Source organism: Loxodonta africana, chromosome 1 (assembly GCF_030014295.1).
Source record: "Loxodonta africana isolate mLoxAfr1 chromosome 1, mLoxAfr1.hap2, whole genome shotgun sequence".
Taxonomy (NCBI): Eukaryota; Metazoa; Chordata; class Mammalia; order Proboscidea; family Elephantidae; genus Loxodonta; species Loxodonta africana.
Window position 1 is genome coordinate 79,987,968 of NC_087342.1, and position 27,784 is coordinate 80,015,751.

At 40.7% G+C, this 27,784-nt stretch overlaps 2 non-coding genes across 2 annotated transcripts; one reads left to right on the forward strand and one right to left on the reverse strand.

Moving 5' to 3' along the window:
* Positions 1–8,348: 8,348 nt before the first annotated feature.
* TRNAS-GCU (transfer RNA serine (anticodon GCU)) lies at positions 8,349–8,430 on the forward strand. Its single transcript has one exon. It is a non-coding gene; the product is annotated as a tRNA-Ser (tRNA).
* A 1,329-nt stretch (positions 8,431–9,759) lies between these two features.
* Positions 9,760–9,831, reverse strand: TRNAA-AGC (transfer RNA alanine (anticodon AGC)). Its single transcript has one exon. It is a non-coding gene; the product is annotated as a tRNA-Ala (tRNA).
* Positions 9,832–27,784: the final 17,953 nt, after the last annotated feature.

Here is a 27,784-nt window from a genome sequence, read left to right on the forward strand (position 1 = left end):
ACTATGTGAGAAAAGTTACATTAACATCTGTATCATCTCTCACTACAATTTTTACTGATTTTTTTCAACTCCAATCAGGTTGTATATATACATATTTTTATCATCCTCTGCTTCACTTACACATTCCTGAGGTCTTCTACAAAGTGGTAAGTGACATTTTTCATCTCTTATTCTTCTTACTTTTAACTGACAACAGGTAACAATTTGTTTAAAACAACAATAAATAAAACCAAACCAAACCCCTTGCCATCGTGTTGATTCCAAACTGGACAGAGTATAACTGTCCCATAGGGTTTTAAGGAGCAGCTAAGAAAGGCAAAAAAATCCAGTCATGCAAAATGCCCAAATGCCCAATTAAACTAGAGAAGACAAAAGAAACAGACAAAGAAGCAAATAACCAGGGCAATGAATAGAAAGCAGTTGCTAATATGGTAGATATTAATTAAACAGTATTGTTATCACTTTAAATGCAAATGATTTAAATATATGTATCTTAGTCTGGGTTTTCCAGAGGAGGAAAACCAGAGAAAAATGCATATAAATATTGTCTCAGCCATCTAGTGCTGCCACAACAGAAATACCACAAGCGGATGGCTTTAACAAAGAGAAATTTATTTTCTCACTGTCTAGTAGGTTACAAGTCCAAATTCAGGGCATCGGCCCCAGGGGAAGTCTTTCTCTATCTCTGTCACCTCTGGAGGAAGGTCTTTGTCCTCAATCTCCCCTTGGTCAAGGAGGTTCTCAGGCACAGGGACCCCGGGTCCAAAGGACGCGCTCTGCTCCCTGTGCTGCTTTCTTGGTGGTATGAGGTCCCCAACTCTCTGCTTGCTTCTCTTTCCTTTTATCTCATCCCAGGGAAACTCCCTTTATACTGGATCAGGGAGGTGACCTGAGTAACGGTGGTGTTACAATCCCACCCTAATGGTCTTAACATAAAATTACAATCACAAAATGGAGGACAACCACACAATACTGGGAATCATGACCTAACCAAGTTGATACACACACTTTTGTGGGGACATATTTCAATCCATGACAAATATATACAGAGAGATTCACCTAAAGGAAATGGCTCCTGTAATAGTGGGGACTGGCAAGTCACAAATCCATGGGTCTGCTAGCAGGTTGAAAATCTCTGACACCTCACAGGGTTGCAAGGGCTGTCAAATCCAAAATCTGCTAGTCAAGCAGCAGCCTAGAGACTTCTGCAGGCATAGGTCCAAAGACTGGAGGTCAGGTGCTGAGAAGAGTAAAGGGTCTAGAGAGAGTGAATTTTGCCACAACATCCCTTTATGTACTGGAGACAGGCTACACTGCAAGGAAATTCCTCTTTCAACCAACTGGTTGCTCACATCAGATCACAAAATGGAAGGTAACTAAATTATAGAAGAGCACATGCCAAGCTACTGAGAATCACATCCTAGCCAAGTTGACACATAACATTAACTATTACAATAACATTTAAAAGACAGACTATCCAAGTGGATTAAAACCTACATGTTGTTTACAAGAAATCCACTTTAAACATAAAAACATGGATAGATTAAAAATAAAAAGATGGAGAAAGATACCATACTAACACTAATCAAAAGAAAGCTGGAGCTGGTATATTAACGTCAGGCAAGTCAGATTTCAGAGCAAGGAAAATTATCAAAAATAAAGAAGGGGTTACATAATGATTAAAGGGTCAGTTCTCCAAGAAGACATAACAATCCTGAATGTGTATGCACCTAACAACAGAGCATCAAAGTACACGAGGCAAAAGTCATATCTGAGGAAGGAATTGAGTCCAAGCCGTACTCTGAGACACATGGGGTTGCCATGAGTCATAATCAATTCGTTGGTACCTGGTCATTGTGGTGGATCCAAGATATACAAGCCAAGCCCAAGCCCAAGCCCAAACCCACTGCGGTCGAGTCAATTCCGTCTCATAGCGACCCCATAGGACAGAGTAGAACTGCACCATAGAGTTTCCAAGGAGCACCTGGCGGATTTGAACTGCCAGCCCTTTGATTAGCAGCAGTAGCGCTTAACCACTACACCACCAGGGTTTCCAAGATATACAAAGAACTCCTAAAACTCAACAATAAAAACACAAGCAACCCAATTAGAAAGTGGGTAAAATATCTGAAGAGATACCCCAGCAAAGAAGACATACAGGTGGCATATGTCTTAAAAAAAAAAAAAGAAAGAAACCAATTCCCCCATGAGTAGAATGTGCTTCACATGGTTTTTAGTGGAAGTAGATCTCCAGGCCTTTCTTCTGAGGCAACTCTGTGTGGCTCCAAACCACCAATTAATCAATCATTCAGTTAGTAGCTAAAAATTTAACCATTTCCACCACTCAGGGACTCCCACATACCACTAGGGAATTACAAATTAAAACAATGATGCGATACCATTACATACCTACTGTTGCTGTTCTTGTTAGCTGCTGTTGAGTCAGTGCCGACTCACAGTGATCCTAGAGGGCAGAAAAAGGCTCCATAGGGATTCCAAGGAGCACCTGGTGGTTTGAACTACCAGCATCTTGGTTAACAGCCAGGCTCCTAACTACTACCCCACCAGGGCTTCTACACAGCTATTTGAATGGCTAAAATCCTAATACTGACAACACCACATGCTGGCAAGGATGTGGAGCTACAGGAACTCTCATTCATTACTGGGAAAATGCAAAATAGTACAGCTACTTTGGAAGATAGCCTAGCAGTTTCTTACAAAGCTAAATGTAGACTAACATAAACATGTTGTCAGATGCTGTGGAGTCAGTTCTGACTCATAGTGACCCTATGTACAACAAAATAAAACACTGACCAGTCCTGTACCATTCTCACTAGCATTGTTATGCTTGAACCCATTGTTGTAGCCACTGTGTGAATCCATTTTTTTAAGGGTCTTCCTCTTTTTCCCTGACCCTCTACTTTACCAAGCATGATGTCCTTCTCCAGGGACTGGTCCATCCTGATAACAGGTCCAAAGTATGTGAGATGAGGTCTCCCCATCCTTGCTTCTAAGGAGAATTCTGCCTGTACTTCTTCCAAGACAAATTTCTTTGTTCTTCTGGCAGTCCATGGTATGTATATTCAACATTCTTCACCAACACCGTAATTCAAAGGTGTCAATTCTTCTTCAGTCTTCCTTATTCATTGTCCAGCTTTCACATGCATATGAGGCAATTGAAAACACCATGGCTTGGGTCAGGTGCACCTTAGTCCTCAAGATGAAATCTTTGGTTTTTAACCCTTTAAAGAGGTCTTTTGCAGAAAATTTGCCCAGTGTAATGCGTTGTTTGATTTCTTGACTGCTGCTTCCATGGGTGTTGGTTGTGGGTCCAAGTAAAATGAAATCCTTGACAGCTTTAATCTTTTCTCCATTTATCATGATGTTGCTTATTGATCCGATCGTGAGGATTTTTGTTTTCTTTATGTTGAGGTGTAATCCATACTGAAGGCTGTGATCTTTGGTCTTCACCAGTAAGTGCTTCATGTCCTCTTCATTTTCAGCAAGGAAAGTTGTGTCATCTGCATATCACAGGTTGTTAATGAGTCTTCCTCCCACCCTGGTACCTCCTTCTTCTCCTTGTAGTCTGGTTTCTTGGATTATTTGCTTAGCATATGGTTTGAATTAGTATAGTGAAAGGATGCAACACTGACACACATTTCTTTACTTTAAACCATGCATTATCCCCCTGTTCTGTTCAAATGAATGCCTCTTGGTCTATGTAGAGGTTCCTTATGAGCATAATTAAGTGTTCTTGAATTCCCATTCCTCACAATGTTATCCATAATTTGTTATGATTCACATAGTTGAATGCCTTTGCACAGTCAGTGAAGCACAGGTAAACATCTTGTATTCTCTATTTTCAGCCAAGATCCATCTGACATAAGCAATGACATCCCCCCTTCCACATCCTCTTCTGAATTCTTCTTGAACTTCTGGCCATTCCCTGTTGATGTACAGCCGCAAATTCTTGTGAATGATCTTCAGCAAAATTTTACTTGTATGTTGTATTATGACATTGTTCAATAATTTCTGCATTCTGCTGGATCACTTTTCTTTGGAATGGGCACAAATTTGGATCTCTTCCAGCTGGTTGGCCTGGTAGCTGTCTTCCAAATTTCTTGGCATAGATGCGTGAGCACCTTCAGCACTGCATCTGCTTGAAACATCTCAATTGGAATTCTGTCAATTCCTGGAATCTTGTTTTTCGCCAATGCCTGCAGTACAGCTTGGATCTCTTCCTTCAGTAGCATAGGTTCTTGATCATATGCTACCTCCAGAAATGGTTGAATGTTGACCAATTCTTTTTGGTACAATGACCTTGTGTATTCTTTCCATCTTCTTTTGATGCTTCCTGCACCATTTATTATTTTCCCTGTAGAATTCTTCAATATTGCAACTTAAGCCTTGAATTTTTCTTCAATTCTTTCAGCTTGAGAAATGCCGAGTGTGTTCCTCGGTTTTGGTTTTCTAATGCCAGGTCTTTGCACATTTCATTATAATACTTTACTTTGGCTTCTTGAGAAATCCTTTGTTCAGCTCTTTTATTTCATTATTTCTTCCTTTCACTTTACCTACTCTGTGTTCAGGGGCAAGTTTCAGAGTATCTTCTGACATCCATTTTGGTCTTTTCTTTCTTTCCTCTCTTTTTTAATGACCCCTTGCGTTCTTCATGTATGATGCCCTTGATGTCATTCTAGAACTTGTCTAGTCTTCGACCATTCATGTTCAATGTGTCAAATCTATTCTTGAGATGGTCCATCATATGTCTGTCAGTTTGTCATGCCGTAGTATTGTATGTTGCTGTGACACTGGAAACTTTGCCACTGGTATTTCAAATACCAGCAGAGTCACCCTTGGGAGACAGATTTCACCTGAGCTTCCAGACTGAGACAGACTAGGAAGAAGGACTTGGCAGTCTACTTCTGAAAAAATTTGCCAGCGAAAACCTATGACTAGCAGCAGAACATTGTCTGATATAGTGGTGAAAGATGAGCCTCTCATGTTGGAAGGCAAAAAAAATATGACTGGGGATAAACTGCCTCCTCAAAGTTCAGTCGACCTTAATGATGTGAATGGAGTCAATCTCCTAGGACCTTCATTTGCTGATGTGGCACAACTCAAAACGAGAAGAAACATGTACGAATGTTCATTAATAATTGGAATGTGGAATATAGGAGGCATGGATTTAGGAAAATTGGAAGATGTCAAAATTGAAATGCAATGCATCAAGAGCAATATCTTAGGCATTAGTGAGCTGAAATGGACAGTATTGGACATTTTGATATGGACAATGACATAGCCTACTATGTTAGGAATGACAATTTGAAGAGGGTATGCGGTTGCATTCGTCACCAAAAAGAACATTTCAAGGTCTATCCTTAAGTACAATGCTGTCAGTGATAGGATAATATCCACATGCCTATAAGGTAGACCAGTTAATACAACTGTCATTCAAATTTATGGACAAACCACTAATGCCAAAGGTGAAGAAATTGAGGATTTTTACCAATTTTTAAGTCTGAAATTGATCAAACATACAGTCAAGACACATTAATAATTACTGGTGATTGGAATGTGAAAGTTGGAAACAAAGAAGGATTGGTTGTTGGAAAATATGGTAATAGTAACGGTCCCGGAGATTGCATGATAAAATTTTGAAAGACCAATTAATTCTTCAGTGCAAATACCTTTTTTCAACAACATAAATGGCAACTATACATGTGGACCTCACCATACGCAATACACATGAATCAAATCAACTATACCTGTGGAAAGAGATGACGGTAAAGCTCAATGTCATTAGTCAGAACAAGGCCAGGGGACGACTGTGGAACAGGCCATCAATTGCTCATATGGAAGTTCAAGATGAAGTTGAAGAAAATTAGAACAAGTCCATCAGGGCCAAAGTAGAGCCCATACAGACACATAGGCATACATAAATATATGATTCAGCCATTGTGCATCTAGGTATTTACCCAGTGAATTAAACGTTTATGTCCACCAAAACCCTGCCCACAAATGTTTATAGCAGCTTTACTGATAATTGCCAAAAATTGGAAACAATCAAGATGTCCTTAAATAGATAAGTAAACAAGCTGTGGCACACATCCATATAATGGAGTATTATTCAGCAACAAAAATAAGTGAGCTTTCAAGCTATGAAAAGCGGCGGAGGAATCTTAAATGAATATTGCTAAGTGAAAGAAGTTAGTCTGATATGCTACATATTGTATTATTCCAAATACATGACATTCTAGAAAAGACAAAATTTTAGACAGTAAAAAGATCAGTGGCTGCCAGCAATTCAGAGAGGTTTCGAGGGATGAATCGGTGGAGCACAGACATTTTTAGGACAGTATAACTATTCTGAATGATACTGTAATGAGGGTTGCTTGACATTACACATACTGCTTTTACAGCATCAAACAGCCAAGACACCACCCAGTATTTACACACACATACACAGACACACAGGTAAACATATACACATTCCCATCAGTTTTGTGTGTGACACTCTAGTTTTCTCTTTAAGTGAAACCTACCACACACTGTTCCTTGTTCTTATTGTACAAATCCCCTGAGCCCACTGAAAGAACAAGTCTGACAGACAAACCATGTTCTGCCAATTTTGAAAAAGACTCAGTGTTATTTTTATAAGTATTCGCAAAGGCTCATATTTGTGCAAACTATGATGAGAAAAGGCTAACAGGCACTAGAAATCTGGTACCAGGAAATGATTTTTGTTTTTTAAATATCTTCTTATGTAGTTCAGAGAATTGAGTTTTCACCATGATAAATCTCAGGGTTCTAGACCAGTCTTGAGGCAAGCTGATTTATTTTCCACAAGTATCACAAATGAATTTCTAACCCCCAAATCTCAAAGTACATTTTTTCAGTCTTTATTCACCCTCTACATGCAGGTTTTTTTTTTTTTTTTTTTTTACATGCAGGTGTTTACTGATCACTCGTAAATCCAAGGCCAGAGACCAGAGCACTACCCGAGTTCACTATGTAACATTCTTACAGGTGTGTTCCAAGATATCTTGAATCTCATATGAGTTTATCTTCTCTCTCTTCCAGGCTTTCCCCCATGCCCCTCCACTCACAATTTTTCAGAACTCCCTTTTCTGTACCTACTTCTGTTTGAGAATGACTTAATTTTTTTTCATGAATAAATGCTTCATTCACTTTTGTTCTTTAAATCCTGTCTATTTACCTTCTATCTTACTCTTATAATTCACCTTTTCTAAATCCTGAAGCTGCTGTTTTGTTCATGTCTTATGAATTCTTTTCTGGATTGTTCGTAGGGCCCTTGAGTTACCTGATATCTCGAGTAGAAAAGACCCTTAGAATGAAATGCAGAGTACATCACTACCGGGTGTTCTTTTGCCATTGCTTTCCTACATCAAATCTGACACATATATTCTGATCGAGCAAACAGCAAATATAGTGAAGGCTTTTACATGGCCAAAATATTAATTTTTTTAGCTTTGTGCCTCAGGTTAAGTCAACTATTGAGGAAATCAAGAGCTGAAAATGGGGATTTGATTCTTTGACACCCATAATAGAAGACAGAGACTTTTAACAACTCGAGGTTGTAAAAAAGCCACCATGGAAACCTCTTGTGGCTATTTATCCAACATGTTTCCAATCCTCTGCCTTGGCTTTCAAGCCCTATAAAGAATCAGTATCCTCCACTGATTCCTGAGCACCTCCTGCCTAAAGCAGCTGCTGATGCCTCTTAACACTGACCAACACTACCCCAATGCTCAAGGAGCATGAATCTCAGGTAGAGCACACGCTTTGCATGTATGTGGCCCTGGCTTCCATCCTCTGTACATCTACACTTTTTCTTCGCTTCAACACTGTTTAAAACCAATCTTGAGGGAATACAGATTCACTTCTCCTAATATTTTCCATTCAATTTCTGCACACATAGACAGGAAAAAGACAACTCAATGGACTTCCTTCAATGCTCTTTCATTTCTATGCTATGAGCTTCTGTATCCCTTAAAGCGACTGTGACGGTAGAAGGAGTATGACAAAAAAGGGAAGAAAAGAAAAACCAAATGCTAACAAAATCTCTTCAATCACCCAAAACAAAATCGTGCACATTAAGCTCCCATTTTGTACTATTATTAAAGAGAAAGACAGATGGGGGAGGGGGAGGTGCTTGAAAGGGCCCTGCAGACAGTTTTTTTTTTTTTTTTAATCAACTAATCCACAAAGCCCCCTAGTGAGGCTCTCCACTGGGCTACTTCCAGATATGTAGATGTCTAAATTATTTCAGGGCAAAACTGAGTGCCTAAGTTTCCTTCTCTTTGATTCTCTTTCCCTTTATCCCTGACGAGGTGGCCGAGTGGTTAAGGCGATGGACTGCTAATCCATTGTGCATTGCATGCGTGGGTTCGAATCCCACCCTCGTCGGTTCTTCTTTTCCCCACTTGTCGTTGGAGTAAGATTTGGAGCCCTAGGTTGCACAGTGGTTAAGAGCTTGGCTGCTAACCAAAAGGTTAAAATTTTACTAGTAGGAAGCACTGGAGACAGGATAAAAGTGGACGGGGAGAGGAAAGGTGAAGGTGACAAATAATGGGATGAAGAATATGAAGGGGAAGATAAGAGAAGGGAAGTGGGTTTGGGTGTGGAAGAACTAGAAGAGAAGGTGAAAGAAGGTTCGGAACTAGGTCTTTAGGATGCACAAAATATGGATGGCCAAAGAAGTACTTTGAGACTACCAGGGTTGCCTATGTCCCCTCTGTTCTCTCTACAAGGCAGGAAGTCAGAAAGTTCCCTTCCTCCTAAGGAAAATGGACTATGGGTGTTTTTCCAATAGGAGCATGCAGCTCTTTTTGCTCAAGACTTCTGTGGTTTTAAGAGAGCTTAGCAGCTCTTTCCACCTCTGGAAATAATTTTTCAACTGTGGATGCTGGAAGACTTAAGGTTTCCTGAGAAATCCCTTTCCTCTGGATAGCATCCAAACACTTCACGGTTAACAAAGAGTTGGGATCACAGATCTCTGTGGTTGGGATCACAGATCTCCATGACTGGTGATTGGACCGACATTTTGCTGACCAGGAAGAGCTGGTGGCATAGTGGTTAAGAGCTATAGCTGCTAACCAAAAGGCTGGCAGTTCAAATCCACCAGGCACTCCTTGGAAACCCTATGGGGCAGTTCTACTCTGTCCTGTACGGTCACTATGAGTTGAAATCCACTTGATGCAACAGGTTGTTGTTTGTTTGCTGACCAAGATTATATGGGTAGGTGTGGAAGTGTAGAAGGAATGGGAAAAAGAAAAGCAGATGGAAACCTTCCTCCTGAAACTGCTATCTGTTCATTGACACAGGCACAGGTGAGGGAAAAAAGAAGACTCAAAAGGAAGTTGTCCAACAGTCACTTCCCCCGACTTTCCATCTGTCTTTTCCTTCCCTACTTCTTAATAATAATGAGAAATTGTAGTAAAGGAGAACAGGCGGTCTGTGACACGGTGGGATCTTGTTGCTTCACCATCAGCAGGTCCTGAGTGAGCACCTTCTTTTATTCCAGTTCCTCCTTACATCATTGTTCTTAAGCAGTTAGGTTGGGAAGCCCAAAGAGTGTCCAGGACTATGGTCCAAGAGAGTAACTATCAAGCAATTTATCCTTTCTGTGAGTAGGAAAAACACAAGAAAAGATATTCAGGAAGAGAAAAATGGGAGAAGTCTGAAACAAATCTGACCAGAGTCAAGTGCCAGTCAGTGAGAAAGGGAAATAACATTTGGAGGTACTGGGAATTGAACCCAGGGCCTCGTGCATGCTAAGCACGTGCTCTACCACTGAGCTATACCCCCATTACAAGAAAATCTTGAGAACAATTCATAATACTGACTTCTAGCCTGGTCTGTAGGCATATTAAAAGGTCAGTTTTTGCAAGTCAAAGTCCATTATGTTCAATTCTTGTGTTCCTGAATTGCATCAGGCCTCACAGCTATGACAGGAAAATGAAAAAAAAAAAAAAGCACTCCAACCAAATGACTCTGAGATCGGCCCACAGCTTTTGGCTTCTTCAAGGACTGCTTTTAGCCAACTGCCTAAAAGTCTGTCAGTTCAGTCCACCACGAGGGAGAGTCTCGGGATTGAACGTTCTGTTAAGCCTTTTGATTGTCTTCTTGAAAAGTCGTTCTCTGCCTATGAAGCTTACAGAAAGGCACAAAAGATAGTACAGGGGAATAGAAAGATGAGTTCCATGAGTACTGCGAAAGAATGAAGATCCAGGTGTGGAAAGAAGACTAGAAGTTAACTAATTCAAAGTACTTGACCGAAACAGGAGCCCTGGTACGCCTTCGTTAGTACGTATGGCTGCTAACGGAAAGGCTTACAGTTCACTCCTTGGAAACCTTATGAGGTCAGGATTGGATCTACAGCAACGGCTCAATTAGACCGAAACGAAGAGCGACAAGTACAGTCACGCTCTTGCAAACGCCTGTGTCCAGCACCTGGGTTTGACAATGTAGTTTTGCCTCCGCGATGCCATAGCTCTGGTTTTGAAGAGACGGAAGTCAGAAGTCAAAAGAGAGAGGTGAAAGGTGGACATTCCTGTCTTTAAAACATCTCTTTTTAGAGAAAATTATTTCCTTAATGAGGAAAGAACAAGAGAAGCCGTTCGTGGGCTGGGCACAAACTTCAAAACAAATTCGCTCTTTATAAAGTTTCCCTGTGCCTGGAGAATTCACAAATTCCCCATGTGGTGCTACTGTTAATCCAGATATAATGGATAAAATCCAAATCTTGGATGGAGAGAACATGTGTCCGGAACGCATAGATTAAACAAAAAAACCAAACCCGTCGCCATTGAGTCGATCCCAACTCATAGCGACCCTATAGGACAGGGTAGAAGTGCCCTATAGAGTTTCCAAGAGCGCCTCGTGGATTCAAACTGCCAACCTTTCAGTTGGCAGCCACAGCTCTTAAACTACACCGCCAGGGTTTACCAATGCAGGTGTCAGCGGTGGGATTCGAACCCAATTCCTGGTAGAGATGGAAACCTTAATCCAGCGCCTTGGACCGCTCAGTTAAGTAGACAAATTATTAACTTCATAGATTAAGTTATTACCATATTAGAAAGACACCTGTCTGAAAAAGAGTGCAAGGAGGAGTGAGTGTGAGGAATGGAATCAATAGGAAAGAGTGGGAGGGGTTATAGCTGGAGAAAGGATGACGCTGAGCGGAGGGGGGAAGCAGCAGCAGAGAAGTAGATGGCAGAGAGGAAAGGGATAGGGTTTGGAGAAGAGTCTGTAAGAAAAGATAGGATATGGACAAGCGTGCAGGTAGAAAGTGACCAAGTTCCCATCTTTACTATGCTGTCGGCAGGCCCTCCGGAAGAGAGAGGCTAAAGTAAATTCTTTCAAAGCATATCTCCCACAAAAAGATATGACTGGTTTTGCTCTCGGCTACCTCCTGATATGCTGATGTCTAAATTACCTCAGGGCAAAACTGAGTGTATAAGCTTTCCTTCTCTTTGATTCTCTTTCCCTGTATTCCTGACAAGGTGGCTGACTGGTTAAGGAGATGGACTGCTAATCCATTGTGCATTGCACATGATAAGATCTCTCAATAAAGTAACAGGAATCCATATTTGGAGGTGTTTTCTCAGGGAAAACCAGTTGTTATTGCGTCCATTCTGACTCACGGCAACCCCATGTGTGTCACAGTAGAACTGTCCTCTCCAGGGTTGTCAATGGCTAATTTGTTGGAATTAGATCACCAGGTGCCTCTGGGTGACAGGAACCTCCAATGTTTCAGTAACCAACAAGCAAGTGTTAACTATTTAAGTCCACCTAGGGACTCCTTTCCCAAGGAAAAACCAAAATCCAACTGCCCCATAGTATTTCTAGAGAGTGGCTGATGGACTGGAACTGCTGACCTTTGGCTTGGCAGCTATGCTTCTCACCACTTGCCCCACCAGGACTCCTTCCATGGATAGGGACCAGTTAAACCCTAGAACATCGAAGTCTCAGCCAGGGGGATACATAAAAACCTGAAAAACTCACTGCTGTCCAGTCAATTCTGACTCTTGGGGACCACATAGGGTTTCCAAGGCTGTAAATCTACAGAAGCCACCTGCCACATCTGTCTCCTGTGGAGCCACTGGTGGTTTGAAATCACCAATACTTTGGTGAGCAGTTGATCCCATTAACCACTGTGCCAAAGTCAGCATTAATTCAAGTGGCTTTGGCTCTCAACTCCAAATTAGTTGCTCCTTCTCCACAGAGTTTTTGTGGTATTAGGAATTTTCCAACCATCACACCAGGGTCTAGCACCTTCACTACTTCTGGCTATCACAGCCACAGCAAATAATTATTGGGAAAGAATACAAAAGCGAAGAACCTGAAAAATTGGCTTGGGAAACTTAAATGCAGATGCAGAGAGAAAACAGATCCTAAGCAAAAGACTGTAAGTATATGGTGTCATGGACAGTCACTGTTCAAGCAAACCCTGGAGCCCAAAACACTGGTTGGGAAATTGAGCAGTGGCTTTGTCTTGTGAAGCTGCAGCTAGGGTTCTGAGAGCCACACAGAAGCATGTGGGACAAATGTTGGAGGCTGAGCAAGAACTGCAAGCATATTAATCTTTTGTAACAGCCCACTCCTCTTCCTGGACAGGCATTCAAACCTCAGCCATCACAGAGGCTAAGAGACCAGAAGCTTCAGCCTCTTGCCAAAATTTGTGGTGTCAGTCAACCCACATACGAGTTTTAGGAGGGACTCCTTAACCATTGTGTCTTCTCTTGCTTTTAGTTTTCGTTCTGATATTTTTTCCCCCATGAGAGGTTTTATCTTCCTGAATATTGGAGTATTTTATATATCACCTCTTCAGTTCCTCCCCAGCACTAGTCATCTCCGCTATCCTAACCTCCCTCAAATAACTGACTGAGACCTCGTTGGCACTGGGAAGTAGCTGACATGGGTGCTTAGAGGCATGAAGTTGTGGTTCTTAAACTTGGGGAATTGCCTGAGAACTTTGTGAATATATGTATTCCTGACTCCACCTCTATAGATCCTGAATGAACTGAGAATCACTGGATAGGGAGATGATTGGATCTACATCTTTAAAAGTCTCCATGGATATTTCCATTTTTCAGCCGTGTTTGAGAACTGCTAGCCTAAGAAGTAGTGCTGAGGAAACTGGACTGAACTGAGCTGCTGGGAAATTTTTGCTACGAGGAAGCACTGTTTGAATAGGCTCTTACTGAACTCATCAAACTTCTGGAGAGCTCAATGCACCAAGCCTTTAATCCGAGGATCTAAGATTCACACCCCCGTCTGAAGTAGATACTTTCAGTTTTCCCTTACTTCTAACTTATACACCAAAGGCTACTAAGCCCAACTTTCTCCTGGAGCAGCTCTGGGAATATTTACAGTGCATTTTGCTACTCACATATTCTCTTTTCTCAATAGGACTCTGAAGAGGAAGATTTCAAATGTGGAAAATCAGATTTGTAGTATTATTTGAGAGTTATGCATTCAATGAGAACAGCAACCTTATGCTCTGTCCTACTGTCAAATAGATGATCAAAATAGTGCCTTAAGGGATGAGTAGGATGGCACAGCGTTGAGAGGTCAAGGTTGATGATGGAACTAAAATTTGCAAATTTTTAGGAGGATCCCCAAGTCTCTGGATTGTGGAGATGCTAGGTCCTTTCACTTTGAGAAAGGAGGAATGGACTTTACCACTTGTTATGTTGTTTTCTTCTTCTTTGGGGGCATTGGATAGGATTGGAAAGGGGTAAAAAAAGAATTTGATCTGGGATTTCATTTATTTGAGATGCTTACAAATTTAAGGTACAAATTCAGGTGGATGTTTTATATATACAGTGATTCCTGAGACTAGAATGTTACAAAGATCTCTCATCTAGACATTTGTATAAAGCATGTGGCTGTAGAGGAGAGGGTCTCTACACAGAGGTAGAGTGAACCCTGAAGAAACTCTATTGTAATTTGAAGATTTGGAGCTCCTTAAAGGCATTCTTTTGAAAACAAGGGGTATGCTTGGCCCCTAGAGTGATCTTGGATTTTGGACTTTATACTAATTACACTATCTTCCTGGACTATCTTAGAAGACTTAAGGAGCAGCAACCTCCAGGTGAGATAACTTGTACCTCTTCTTTGCCAAGTTCTGCACCAATAAGAATCTTCTCTATCTTCACAGGAACCATATGAAGTCCCCTTATAAACTGTGAAGTCCCCATTTTTCTAACAGAACTTGCCTCCCAGCTGACCCAGATGGCAGCTTCTCAGAGCAATCGAATGTGAGAGCAGTAAAGAGAAGCAAAGGTCTACTTGAAGGAGACAATTAGACAGATGTCAGACACAAAGATTTGCAGTCACTTGAGTACAGGTAGAATGATAGAGCAGGGGTTAATTTGGCTCTGAGTCTTGTGAAGCAAAATTAGGATAATTTTGGGTAACTGTGAAGTTATAGGTTGATATTATGCTAGAACACCTGGGCTCCAAACTTACCCTTTTAAATTTGCGATATGGAGGAATGCAGGGATGCATTCTTGTGGAATCAAGTTGTACTTGAAAGTCTCAAAAGTGAATTCAGTATGTTATTTGTGAGAAGGTCCAATCTACTCTGTATATCACTCTTGGAACATCTCAAAGGAGGAACTTTTCTTAAAGTATAAGATTTTATGAGATACTAAAGTTGAACTTAGTTGAAGAAACATACATACGTTCCCTGTGTTCTAGTCTGGAAATCCAAAACCTTTAAATTGTATGTATAATCCACATAGATCCTGGGAAAAACAGAAGTCAATGTGATTTGTAAGGATTCTCAATAGTGAGGGGATGGAAAAACATTTTGAAGGTAAATTTATATATTATGTTCTGCATTTTACAGGCTACATGATCTACCATCCATGTAGAATCTTTCGCAGAAGGACAATAACCATCACATCACTGGTTAGTTTTCACAAGTTAAATCAAATTGCTGCTATGATTCTTGGAGTTTGAAATGGGAAAAGACCAGGAAAAAAAAAAAAAGAAGAGTAACTGTGAAGGGCCTGGAATTGATGAAGAAGATAAGGCATCTACATAAAGTAAAGAGAAAGGAACATAGAGACAACTTCTGATTCATAGTTCTGTACAATTAGAATACGATTGGCTAGTATGTTTAAGAAAAGAAATAAACAGCCATTTGAAATCTTAAAAAGTTATTTCAAAAAAGTAATCAACTAAGAGTATCATTGGTGGGTACACAGATTTGCTTCCTTGTCTTTTTGAGGTTCAGCCCATTTTAGATTTCCTAAGCCTCTTTAATGTTAATCATTGATGTGTGAAAGAAGAAACTTCACCTATATTAATTCTTCCTTCCATCAACACCACAGGAATTAGTTACTGGAAGTCAATTCAAGGATCTTCTACTTGTTGGGCATAAGAAAAAACAACCATGAAGGGACTTGAACCCTCAATCCTCTACATCTGGAATCAGTTACCTTATCCATTACACCACACAGCCAATACTGTGAGGATATGGTACAAGCATGTAAGTGAAAGTGTTGATAAGGGAACATTAGGTCTGTGTTTTTAAATTTTTCACTTTGCAGTTGGAGGGAATTTTAACAACATTCATAAAAGGAATCAAATATCATCTCAAACATCTGAGAACAATTACCTAGAATTAATAAACTGAGATTGTGAGATGATCAGAAGTGACATATTTCTTTGAGAGCACTCTCGTCTACGTCACTTATAATGAAGATGCGTTTCGGTGGAGAATTACGACCCAAAAGCTAAACTCTTCTATAAAGGGGTGCAGATGAAAGCATAAAGAGAGGGATTTCCAGGCATTGGTACCTTCGGACCTTATGGTCTCAAAGATAATACAGCGTTGCTCTAGGGAGAAAAGTCTGGAACCACAAACAAGAGCTTCCTTTGTAGAAATATCTAGTTTTAATGCCAGGAAAATATTTTATTACAATCCATTCATAACATAGCTTTTAAAAACTTTATCCTCTACCCACAAGTCAAAGAATCAGCTGATACTGAGGTGGGATGAGGTAGTGGGTCCCAAATCTCCCCAGAAGACTGGTCCTGAAGTGGGAGGTGCAGTTTAGTGACTTCCAAGCTACATCAAATGGAGAAAAAGGTGCCCAAATAGCTTGGAGGGACGCTTATCTCATTGAAATGCTAATTAACCACAAAGTATTTTGCCTAAAAGTCATTCCCTAGTTTCCCTGTGGATTGATCCACAAAACAATTCAAGGTGATTTTGTGTAATCCACCCTCAACTCAGCCTTGTATGTTGGTAGGGTAGGAGAGATAAGATATCCACAAATTCCTAAAGTTAAAAAAAAAAGTTAAGTAATCATTAATTCTCTCAGTTTTCACGTAGTCTTGATTTCTTGGAAGTGCTGAGTTATTCGCAATAAATAAAAAATAATCTTTTCTTGCTCCTCTCCCTGTCTTTCTTCCCCAGAGACATTAAGCTTTCCTTCACTCCAAAACTTCCCCCACTTGTTCCCAGAGCCCCTGTACAGTTTTTTTCTCCAAGTTTAGGACAAAATTCAAAAGCTATCTAAGGTCATATTCTGAATGTTACGTTTTAATGTACACTAATTCATCAAGATAATTCTCATTTTCCATTGGATGTGAATAGTAAACATTATCTACGACACACACACACACACAAAATGGACACAAAGACCTGAAGGAGGAAGAGAAAAAAGTGGACCTAAGAGAAGGAGGAGAAGAAATAAAATGAAACGAAGTAGGAGTGGCTTACAGATGGTGGAGAAGTTGCATCATGAAGAAAGGCAAGCACAGAGATGCAGAAGCTTAAACCCATGCACCTTTACTTGCTCACCGTCATGGAACCTTCTCCCCAGCTTTCAGTTTTTCTCTCCTTCAACTCCTTTGGCCTCTGCCTCCCAAGGCTGCAAGAAAGGTGTACATACAAGACAATGCAGAGGCATACAAAGAAGAGTAGTAGGAGTGTTGCTTTGAGAAAAATAGACGCAGGTGGGTAAACAAGAAACAAAGGACACTTGGTAAAAATTAAGCCATCTGAGTGTAGCAATGCTATCTGAAAGGCAACTGCGCTTTGTCTAGGTGACCAACTCTGTTTCTGAAAATCTAAAGAGACAAAAGACAAGATAAAAGGAAGGGAAATTCTCCTAGTGATTATAACATCTGTTTGAAACAGAATCTCTTGGCAAGCAGGAAAATTCCAAGGAAGCTATTTGGGGACTAGGACATAAAAAATAAAACCAATTGGCCTACCTAAAACGCACGTTAGGTAGTCATGAAAACTTCAGACAATGTGCCTGAGTAGTTCAGTTGGTAGAGCATTAGACTTTTAACCTGAGGGTCCTGTGTTCAAGTCCCTGTGCAGGCATTCTCCTCCTTTTACCCTCCTTATTTCTCTTAGAATTCTATTGACATTCTACTTCCACTTGGGGAAACCCATCCCTGACATTTACTATAGGCACCTTCATTCCTTTCTTCCTGCTTTGCTCAAAAAGAAACGGAATAGGGCAAGGAGAGCAGAAAAAGGACAAAGTGCTCAATTACTAGCCAAATGTTGGCGGTTTGTACCCACGGAGAGGTGCCTCAGAAGACAGGCTTGGTAATCTGCTCCTGAAAGGTGAAAGGCTAGAAAACACTATGGAGCAGTTCTACACTGACCACAAGGGGTCAATAAAAGTCGAGGCAGCCCAATCCTTCCAAATGAGATGAAGTTTTCTGAAAACAAACTTTGCTGCTACTGTTCCTCATCTTTTGTAATTTAGACTCTTCGTTTGAATGCCCTAAGTGAGGGTCTCTAACAAAAGAACTCCATTAAGAGACTCAGATCGCCAAGTACTCAACACTTGCACTCAAGTAGTCATTTGGAGGAGAGGAAAGCGAAAGGAGAAAGAGAAAGCTAGGAGAGTCGAACTCAGCTGCAGAACCTCCCTTAAAATCGCCTCTCCCTTAAAATCCCACAATGCCAGTGTCTAGGGCTGCAAAGATTCTAATCACTCAACCAGAGATGTAGAGATTCTTGGGGGAAGAGGGAGGTGAAGGGCCGGCTGGCCACAGGGGGTCCCTGATCCAGGCACCGACCTGAGGTGAATAGCGTTAGGGCTCCAGGGAACAACCGCTGTGCCCTCTACTCACCCAGACCTGGTTTCAAGCAAAGTAGGTTATATACTCGCAAAGACAGTAAAGTCTTCTCGTCTCTAACCTGGCCCTTGCACCCTGCGGTGACTCCCCGTGCTCACCTCCCCTTCCCTCGGTGGAATCCCGGCTGGGGCGCTCAGAGGGCCTGGCCGGTTGGCTGTGAGTCTCAACGCGGCTCTGCGTCCCAGAATATTCCTCGCGGGACTGTAGAAGGGCTGTGAGAGTCAGTGCCCTGCAGCTGGGCTCGGCGCCCCTAGGACACACGGTGGCTGAAACCTCTGAAGGGATGAGGTGGGGGGAGCGAGGCAGGAAAGGGGACACCCAGGGGCCCCGCCCAAACCGCCTGGGTGAGGTGAGAGCGGGTAGAAAGTGTGCTCTTTAATACATTTTTTTCTTCGGCTGTCTTTATGCTTTTTGATATCCAGGTATCATAAAGAGACAGCAAAAGATGTGAAACTTAGATTTCCGGTGTCCCTGCTTGATGGACCAAAAACCAAACTTGTTGCCGCCGAGATAATGTGAAAGTCTCATCCCTCACTCTCCCACAACATTCCGGGTCACCGATTTCCTCCTTGCACAGGCAAGCCTAATTTCTTGGCTATTCTCTCAGAGATATTATTTCCTCCAGTTTTTATACAAATAAGGAAATACCAAATACATTCCACTGCATCTCGGTTTTTTCACTTCGTGGATGTTGTAGTGATTTCCAAATCAATACAGAAACAGCTTCTTCCTTCTTTGCTTGGCGTTTAGGACACAGAAGCTTCAGCGAAAGAAGGCAAGCCCAGGACACAGCCCTAGCTCCCTGCAGCAATCTCAGCGGGGACCCATCCAGTACACACAAGCTACACACGCCTCTGGAATCTGAGATAAAACAGCGCTCTCTGCACAAGACAAGTGATTTTGTCTAATTTGCAGGTGGATCTAACAGCTCCTCCTTTAAAAGAACTCTCTCCTAACTATCTGATCCCTCCTCCCTCTGCCTCAGCAGGCTGCATTAACAGTTGATTTCCCTGGGCCTGAAATAGGTCTTGCTGTGCTCCCTGAGCCATTCTCCTGGCCTTGGAGCATCATAAGTCACATGATTACACTGCTGCTGGCATGTTTCTATGTGATGTACAAGAGAGAACTAAATATGAGGCTATACACAATCTGTCTGAAATGAAAAGAAAAATATAATTGTTACTGTTTACAAAATTTACAAAACAGCATCAATTTCATTGAGTACCCTGCCTGTTCACTTCCACCAGGGTGCTTGCATTTCCTTGTGTCCTGTCTGCTTGGCATCTATGGGTCTTTGCTTTGGAAACTGGTGCCCGTTTTGCTGCTGCCCTAAGCACACGCTTGCCATGTTTATTGGGTAATTGGTTCCTGGTCCTGTAGGTATAAACTGAAGGTAATGGCAGAGATGCATTCTTTCTGAAGACTCTGGTGGAAAATTCATTCCTTTACTTTTATGGCTTCTAGAGGCCACCAACATTCTTTGGCTCATGGATGGATCGCTGTAACCTCTGCTTCTGTTGCCTCATTTCCTTTTCTGACCCTGGCCCTCAAGTCATCTTCTTATAAGGGACCTGTGATTATATTGGGTCCACCCAAGAAATCCAGATTAATTTTTCCATGGCAATATCCTTAACTTAATCAAATCTGCAAAGACCCTTTTGCAGTATAAGCTCACATATCACAGTTTTTGAATATTACGACATGGAAATCTTCACTGAGGCATTATTACACCTACCACATCTGCCCTCTGGTCTCCAAACGTTCACACCTGTCCCACATGCAAACACATGCACTTTGTCCCAACATCCCTCCAAATTTTAATCCATTACAGTACTAACTCAAAGTCCTAAATCTCATCAGCTCAAAAGTCCCAAATTTTTCTTTTAAATTCCCTAAATTAGGTATAGGTGAGGCTCTGGGTATAATGCATCCTGAGATACAATTTTCCTCTATCTGTGAATCTGTGAAATTCAAGAAACAAGTTATCTGCTCCCAAGAATACAGAGGTGGGACAGGTATAAGATTACAGTTAAAGACATTCCAATTAAAAATGGATGAAATTGCAAGAAAAGAAAAGAAAGGAGTCATTGGTCCCAAGAAATGTGTAAATCTAGCCAGGCAAAAAACATGAGCTTTCAAGGCCGGAATTAATGTTCTGTGGTTTGATGGTTCTGTCATCGGAGTCATCCTTTCATTTTCATAAAGGTAGCATGTGTTTACAGCCAAGTACTTTCATCAGCCTGTTTTCTGTCTGATGACTATTAGGAGTGTGAGACAGGGATCGAGGGGTACGTGATTTATTGAGCGAGTCATCTTCAGGATGGGAAAGGAAAGTAGCCAAACAATAATATGTTCTTAGGTAAAGTCTGGGTTTGGCCTAACCCACGTCTTTATGAGTTGGAATCGACTCATTGGCAATGGGTTTGGGTATTTTGTTTGTTCTGTGTGAAAGGGGCCCTGGGGTATAAATCACATAGCAGAGTTGTCTTTGCATCAACCGGTTTGGGCTTTTGCATTTTCCACCTCCTCCAGTCAGTCATCGGCTGCTGCTAGGAATGGAGTGGTGGCATAATCTACTACGTGTAACCAAGGACAATTCACTGGAGAAGGTCGCAGGGGGATAAACCCTTGGGAGTTTGGGTGCAGTGGCTGTAAAAAGAAAGTGGAAAATAAAGGAGCTGAAGGGGTACTAAGATCATGTACTACTGTGAAAGAATTAGATAAGTGGAGTATACACTAGGTTTGTAATTTTATATCTGAAGTGTGAATGTTCCATACGTCATCTCTTAATTTAGGAAAAAGAACAGATTTCATTTATTTGCTAGTATAAATCACTTATTTTGTTTTAATGCTTGGAACTTTTATCTTTAGATTTTAGATAATATTCAGTGTTTTTCAAAGAATTAAGTACTTGGCACAAAACGATTGTTCAAAAATAAGAAGAATAAGAATAATGATAAAAATGAGATCTCTAGATGGTACATTTGGTTTGCACTGAACTGGCGATCTGGTTTCACAAAGTTTGCAGCCAAGAAAATCCTATGGAGCAGTTCTACACTGTACTACATGGAGTTATCATGAGTTGGAATGGACTCCTTGGCAACTATCATCAACAACAACAATAATGAACTTTAATGCTTATTTATGTGCCAGATACCTTTCTAAACCATTTTATGTATATTTACTCATCCAGTCCTCCCATCAACTCTATTACATAGGCTTATTACTATTTCCATTTTACACATTGAAAATTGAGGCCCAGAAAGCTAAAGCAATTTGCCAAAGCTCCCTGAGCTATTAAGAAGAGCAGCTGAGGGATGAATACAGGCAGTGTGACCTAGTTCAACATGGTCCCACTTAAAAAGGACAGAGGTGAAGTCTAGATATACTTCAGGGACAATTTTCTAATTACAAGCAACCCCAGTTTACAAAACTCCAACTTACACACAAGTTGTGGTAGTGGATCATCCTTCATAAAGCCTATTATATTAAAAATTGGGGGTACCTACAATGTTTCAAAACAACAAACAGGTGCAACTTTGGAATTTGCATCAACATATATTATTATTACTGTATAATTATGTTAAAGATGTTTTAGTGTATCTGGAATTGTTTAATGTTTTTTACACATAGAAAGGTACCCTACGTACTGTAGTATATACTAAGACAAACATTTGACTAAAGGACATTAGATATGAACCATACCTAACTGTTCTGATTTACATACCAATTTGTTTCTACCTTACTTAATAAGAGAATTCAATTGTACCGCTACATCAAATTGATACATAAGTTTCTAATGCTCAAAGTAAGGTAGAAAACAGTTCCTAGACAGGCACCAGTCTGCAGACCACAATTTGAACAGGACTAATGGGATCACCATGAGTCAGAATCATCTTGACTGCACCTAAGAGCAACAACAATGTGGACGTAAGATATACTGGAGTTGGAGCCCTGGTGGTGCAGTGGTTAAAAGGTCAGCTGCTATCCCAAAGATTGGTTGTTCAAATCTATCAGCTGCTCCTTGGAAACCCTATGAAGCAGTTCTACTCTGTCCCAGAGGGTCACTATGAGTTGGAATTTACTCAATTGCAATGGGTTTGGTTTTTTTGTTTGTTTGTTTTTTGCAAGTGATAAGATACTCAAGGAAATCCTTCTTCCTCCTCTTTTCTATTTAAATTGAGGCTAGATTCACGTCAAGTGAAATGCATAAAACTTAATTTCAGTTTTATGAATACACACACACATACCATGGAGCCAACATCCAGATGAAGATAAAGAAATTTTCAGCTCCCAGGAGCTCCCTTGTACCTCATCCCAATCAATTCCAATCTTCTGACTCCTACTAGCATAGATTAGTTTTTCCTGTGCTTTGATATATAAGAAAGGAAATCAAAAAGTATGTGCTCATTTGAGTATGGATTCTTTCACTCAATATGTTTTTTATTAGATGCATCCATAGTTTTTCTAGTAGCAGTATTTCCTTCTTAGTGCTCTGTCATATTCCATTGTATGAATACTGGACATCAGACTTTTTCCATTTTTTACTGCTGGTGTACATTTCAAATGGCTAATGCTGCTATGAACATTCTTGTACATGTCTTTCAAGGGCAATAAGCACTCATTTTCCTCGACTTTCTGGGTTGTAGATTGTATGCATATTTGTTTGAGGCAATATTTCCAAATGGTGTCTCTGAGCAGATGTACCAGTTGACAATCTCATCAGCAATGTATGAAAGTTTCAGCTCTGTATCATCAGAGACAGTTGATATCCTCAGTTACTTTAACTAAAGCAATTTTGGTGAAAGGTAGTATTATTTCATTGTGTTTGTTAATTTGCAATAAGTACATTCTTTAGTGAAGTGCATGTTTAGTCTTCGCTCTTTCTCATTGAGTTTCAGCCTTTTTTCTTAGTGTTTCATAACAGTTCTTCATCTATTCTACATAGGGGTCCTTTGTCAAATGTAAGTATTGAAATATCTTCTCCTAGACTGTGGTTAATCCCCTCTTCGTAAGGAGAAGGGGGCTTGAAAAACTTTGCAAGAAGAGAAAAAAAGAAAAAGTGGGTCGAGAGAGAAGTTGAAAAAACAAGAGGAAGTTCTATCATACGTCTTTCTTGGTGGTTGCAGAAAAAAATGGGCAAGGCAGTTTACTTGGAGTAGGAAAATGGGGTGGAATGTCCTAGGAGCAGAATGTGTTTTTTGGTCTTCAATCTCTTTACTTATTTCCTGGTGTAGTTAAGGGCTTTAGAAATAGTGAAATTTGAAACAGTGCATTTTCTCTCTGGTCAGTTATTAGATCTGCCAAAACTGCTTAGAAATATGGATAATATTTCAAGAAAGGTCTTCATGAGGTTTCTTCCGTGAGAGAGGTGTGGCTCAATAGGAGACTGTCCTTTCCTTGAGAGGGTCTGAAATCATGTACACGTACCTGCTTTTTACAATTCCTTACAGTTTTTTTTTTTTTGCTTTGCTTTTTAATATACATTTTGGGTACTCATAGGTATTAAGCACATTATCCAATGGATTGCCTTGAAGTATTTCCCTCTTTATACTCCATGTATCTCCTCACCACCCATGATGCCTGTGTCAGCACAAGGAAGAAGGAAGGAAATACAGAAAACAAAATTGGCTTGTTCAGAATTTCCTCAAATGGAAGCAAGAAGCCCGCCAGCACATTAACCTGTTCACTAATCCTCTGTTCCCTTTTCTAGTGTCATTGAAGAGCAAGACAGAAAAAGAAGGACTGAAAGAAGAGAAAAAGAACAGGCTCGATCATTTCATTTGAAATTCCCTTAGTTTTCTCAGCAGTGTTTGGAGCATGAAAGAGCCAGAAGTTACTAAGCAGAAAAACATCACCCTGTTTTACCTGTTCCTCCCCTTTGTTGCCATCCCTGTCCTCTACCTACCTGTCCATGGTTTCAGAATATTGGATTCCATTTTCAGACATGGATGGTAATGGAGCCTTATAATTTTGTCTCTGAGCAATTGCATAATATAGAATAAGTTAAAACTAAATATTTGAGATCACATCAGCTGTGATAATATTTTGAAGAAAGACTGAAATGACCATTTTCAGGCTGCAGAAATAGGTCAGTTGGGAGAGCAATAGACTGAAGATCTGAAGATCCCTGGCTGGATTCCAGGTTTCCACAACTGAAGTCAATTTTGCTTTATTTCTTTCTTAAAAAGCATTTGCATTCCAAGGCTTTGGATTCTAATAGAAATGAATACTGCAGTTATCCAACACAGTAGTATTAAAAAAAAAAAAAAAAATCTCTGTCTAGGAACCTTGGTGGTGCAGTTGTCGAGTGTTTGGCTACTAACAAAAGGTCGGTGGTTCCAACCTACCACCCGCTCGGGGAGAGAAAAACGTCACTGTCAGCTTCCATAAAGATTTACAGCCTTGGAAACCATATGGAGCAATTCTACCCTGTCCATAGATTTGCTATGAGTCAGAATCGATTGGGCAAGAATGGGTTTGATTTCGTTTGGTTTTGAGGTCTTCCGTGAAATACTAACAGACATTTTGCATATTTCATTTAAAATTTTAAGAATAAAAAAAAGAAAACTGAAATTTAATAAGGAAACCTAGGAACTGATGGAGTACAGAATTCCAATATGCTACATGCTGTTGCATTTATGATTCATTTCTGCTCTGATATTATATATTCTGTGTGGGGACATCTACCACAGCCTTCACCAGACAGAGTCCAGTACAGCTAGATGGTGCCTGGCTACCACCACTGACTGCAGTGATAGGGATCACAACAGAGGGTGCCAGACAGAGCTAGAGAAAAACATAGAACAAAATTCTAACTCACAAAAGAAGACCAGACTTGCTGGCCTGACAGAAACAGGAGAAACCCCAAGAGTATGGCCCCTGGACACCATTTTAGCTCAGTAATGAAGTAATTCCCAAGGTTCACTCCTCAGCCCAAGATTAGACAGGCCTGTAAAACTAAACGAGGATAAAGGAGCACACCAGCCGAGGGGCAAGGACTAGAAGACAAGGGGGTACAGGAAAGCCGGTTATAGGGAACCCAAGGTGGAGAAGGGAGAGTGTTGACATGTCGTAGAGTTGTTAACCAGTGTCATAAAACAATATGTGTACTAACTGTTTAATGAGAAACTAGTTTGTTCTGTAAGCCTTCATCTAAAGAACAATAAAAAAAAAAGTAAATAAGGAACTGAAATTCAATGTGGAAACCTAGAAATTGATGGAGCAAGGAATCCCGTATGCTACATGCTGTTGCCCTTATGACTTTCATTTCTGTTCTGATATTAGTATTATCTGCGTAGGGAAAGATATATTTTTAACCAGAAGAAATGTTTTAAAATCCTGTAGAAAAAGAATCACTACATTATATAAGAAATGTTTCTGGCTGGTGCAAATATTTTGTGCTCGGTAACCTAACGGTAACCGAAAGGTTGGCAATTGGAATTTACACAGCAGCACCATCTAAGCCTGGCAATCTGCTTCCTTAAAAATTGTTGTTGGTTGCTATCCAGGCGATTCTGACTCATGTTGATCCCATGGGGTGACTCCATGTGTTGCCTGTAACCTTAAACGAAGCAGACGGCCTGCCTTTTCTTCCACTGGAACCAACAATCTTTAGGTTAGCAGTCAAGTATAATTGAGCCCCTGGTCATCCTTAAAGATTAAACCAAAAACTCAAAACGATTGTGATGGAGCCAATTTCCACTCACAGCTGTAATCTTTCCCAGAATCCACTGACTGCCTTCTTTCTCCCAAATAGCTGCTGGTTGGTTTGAACTGGCCAACATTTTGGTTAGCAGCCCAGCGCTTAACCACAGATTAGAGCCAAAGAAACCATATGGAGGAGTTCTACTCTGTACACATGGGGTCTCCATCCAAGAGTTAGAATCGATTTGATGGCAACGGAGGAATGCCCATTCAGCACCCACAGGGGATTTCTTTCCTTCGTCCCTTCCAATTTCTTCTTTTCCTTCTATCTCCCACAGTGAGAGCGCTGATTACCAACAACCTCAATATGTGTACTCATTTTCTCAAGCCAAAAATTCACACGAAATAATATCAGAATTGCTACATCCATTACCCTAACCATTGCCATGGAGTCCATTCCGACTAATAGCTACCCTATAGGACAGAGTAGAACTGCCCCATAAGATTTCCAAGGAGCACCTGGTGGATTCAAACTGCCAACATTTTGGTTAGCAGCCATAGTCCTTTACCAGTATGCCACCCCTAGCATTATTTAAAAAAACAAAGTCAAAGAGCTGATATGCAGAGTTTAATATTTGCTTGTCATTGTTTTTGTCTTACAGTGAGGACAAAGCACTATGGAAAACATTTACTTGAATCTATTCTCTCTTTTTCCTCCTATGTGGATGTTATTCTTTCAAACTACGTTAGCTTTATTTGTTTCTATTTGTATTTAATTTTACAGTATTTTCACAAACACTTGAGTTAGTTTTATTGACTTATTTGCCTCTGTAACACATTAATATGTTCCCAAGAGTCAAAAGAATACAAAAAGTCAATTCAGACAAGTTCCAAGACAATGTTGTAACTTGTGATTCATCCAGGTGATAGAATGGAAGCAGGCTCTGGGTAATCTGGTGGCCGAGCATTGACTAGGAACAGTATTGATCTTTCTAGTATTAAGATAACCTTCTCTGGTTGTGTCTGCGTCTGGGAGTGTGCAGTGTAGGGAGTTTGGAAGTAGTGGAATTGAACTTAAAGTGATTTTATCTTGACTTAATCTTCAAAGACTCTGAGAATAGTCATGAAGATTCCTCTCAGATGGGGGGCTAGCTGGGGGCATAGTTCAGTGGTGGAGCACTGTGCTCAGCATGCATGAAGCTTTGGGTTCAATCCCTACTCTCTTTTGTACCCTCACAACTCAGGCCAAAGATCTTACTCTCAGAACCTTACTTCTTGTTTTTTAATTGTGCTTTAAGTGCAAGTTTACAAATCAAGTCAGTCTCTCATACAAAAATTTATATACACCTTGCTATATACTCCTAATTGCTCTCCACCTAATGGACAGCTCACTCCTTTCCTCCACTCTCTTTTCGTGTCCATTCGGCCAGCATTTGACCCCTTCTGCCCTCTCAACTCCCCTCCACACAGGAGATGCCAGTATATTCTTATGTGTCTACTTGATCCAAGAAGTTCATTCTTCACCAGTATTATTTTCTATCCCATTGTCCAGTCCAATCCCTGTCTGAAGAGTTGGCTTTGGGATGGTTCCTGTCTTGGGCTAACAGAAGATTTGGGGACCATGACCACCGGGGTGTTTCTAGTCTCAGTCAGACCAGTAAGTCTAGTCTTTTTATGAGAATGTGGGGTCTGCATCCCACTGCTCTCCTGCTCCCTCAGGGGTTCTCTGTTGTGTTCCCTGTCAGGGTAGCCATCGTTTGTAGCCGGCCACCATCTAGTTCTTCTGGTCTCAGGCTGATGTAGTCTCTGGTTTATGTGGCCCTATCTGTCTCTTGGGCTCATAATTACCTTGTGTTTTTGGTGTTCTTCATCCTCCTTTGCTCATCTGATGCATCTTAGATGGCCACTTTTTAGCCTTTAAGACCCCAGACACCACTCACCAAGGTGGGATGCAGAATGTTTTCTTATTAGCTTTTATTAGGCCAATTGA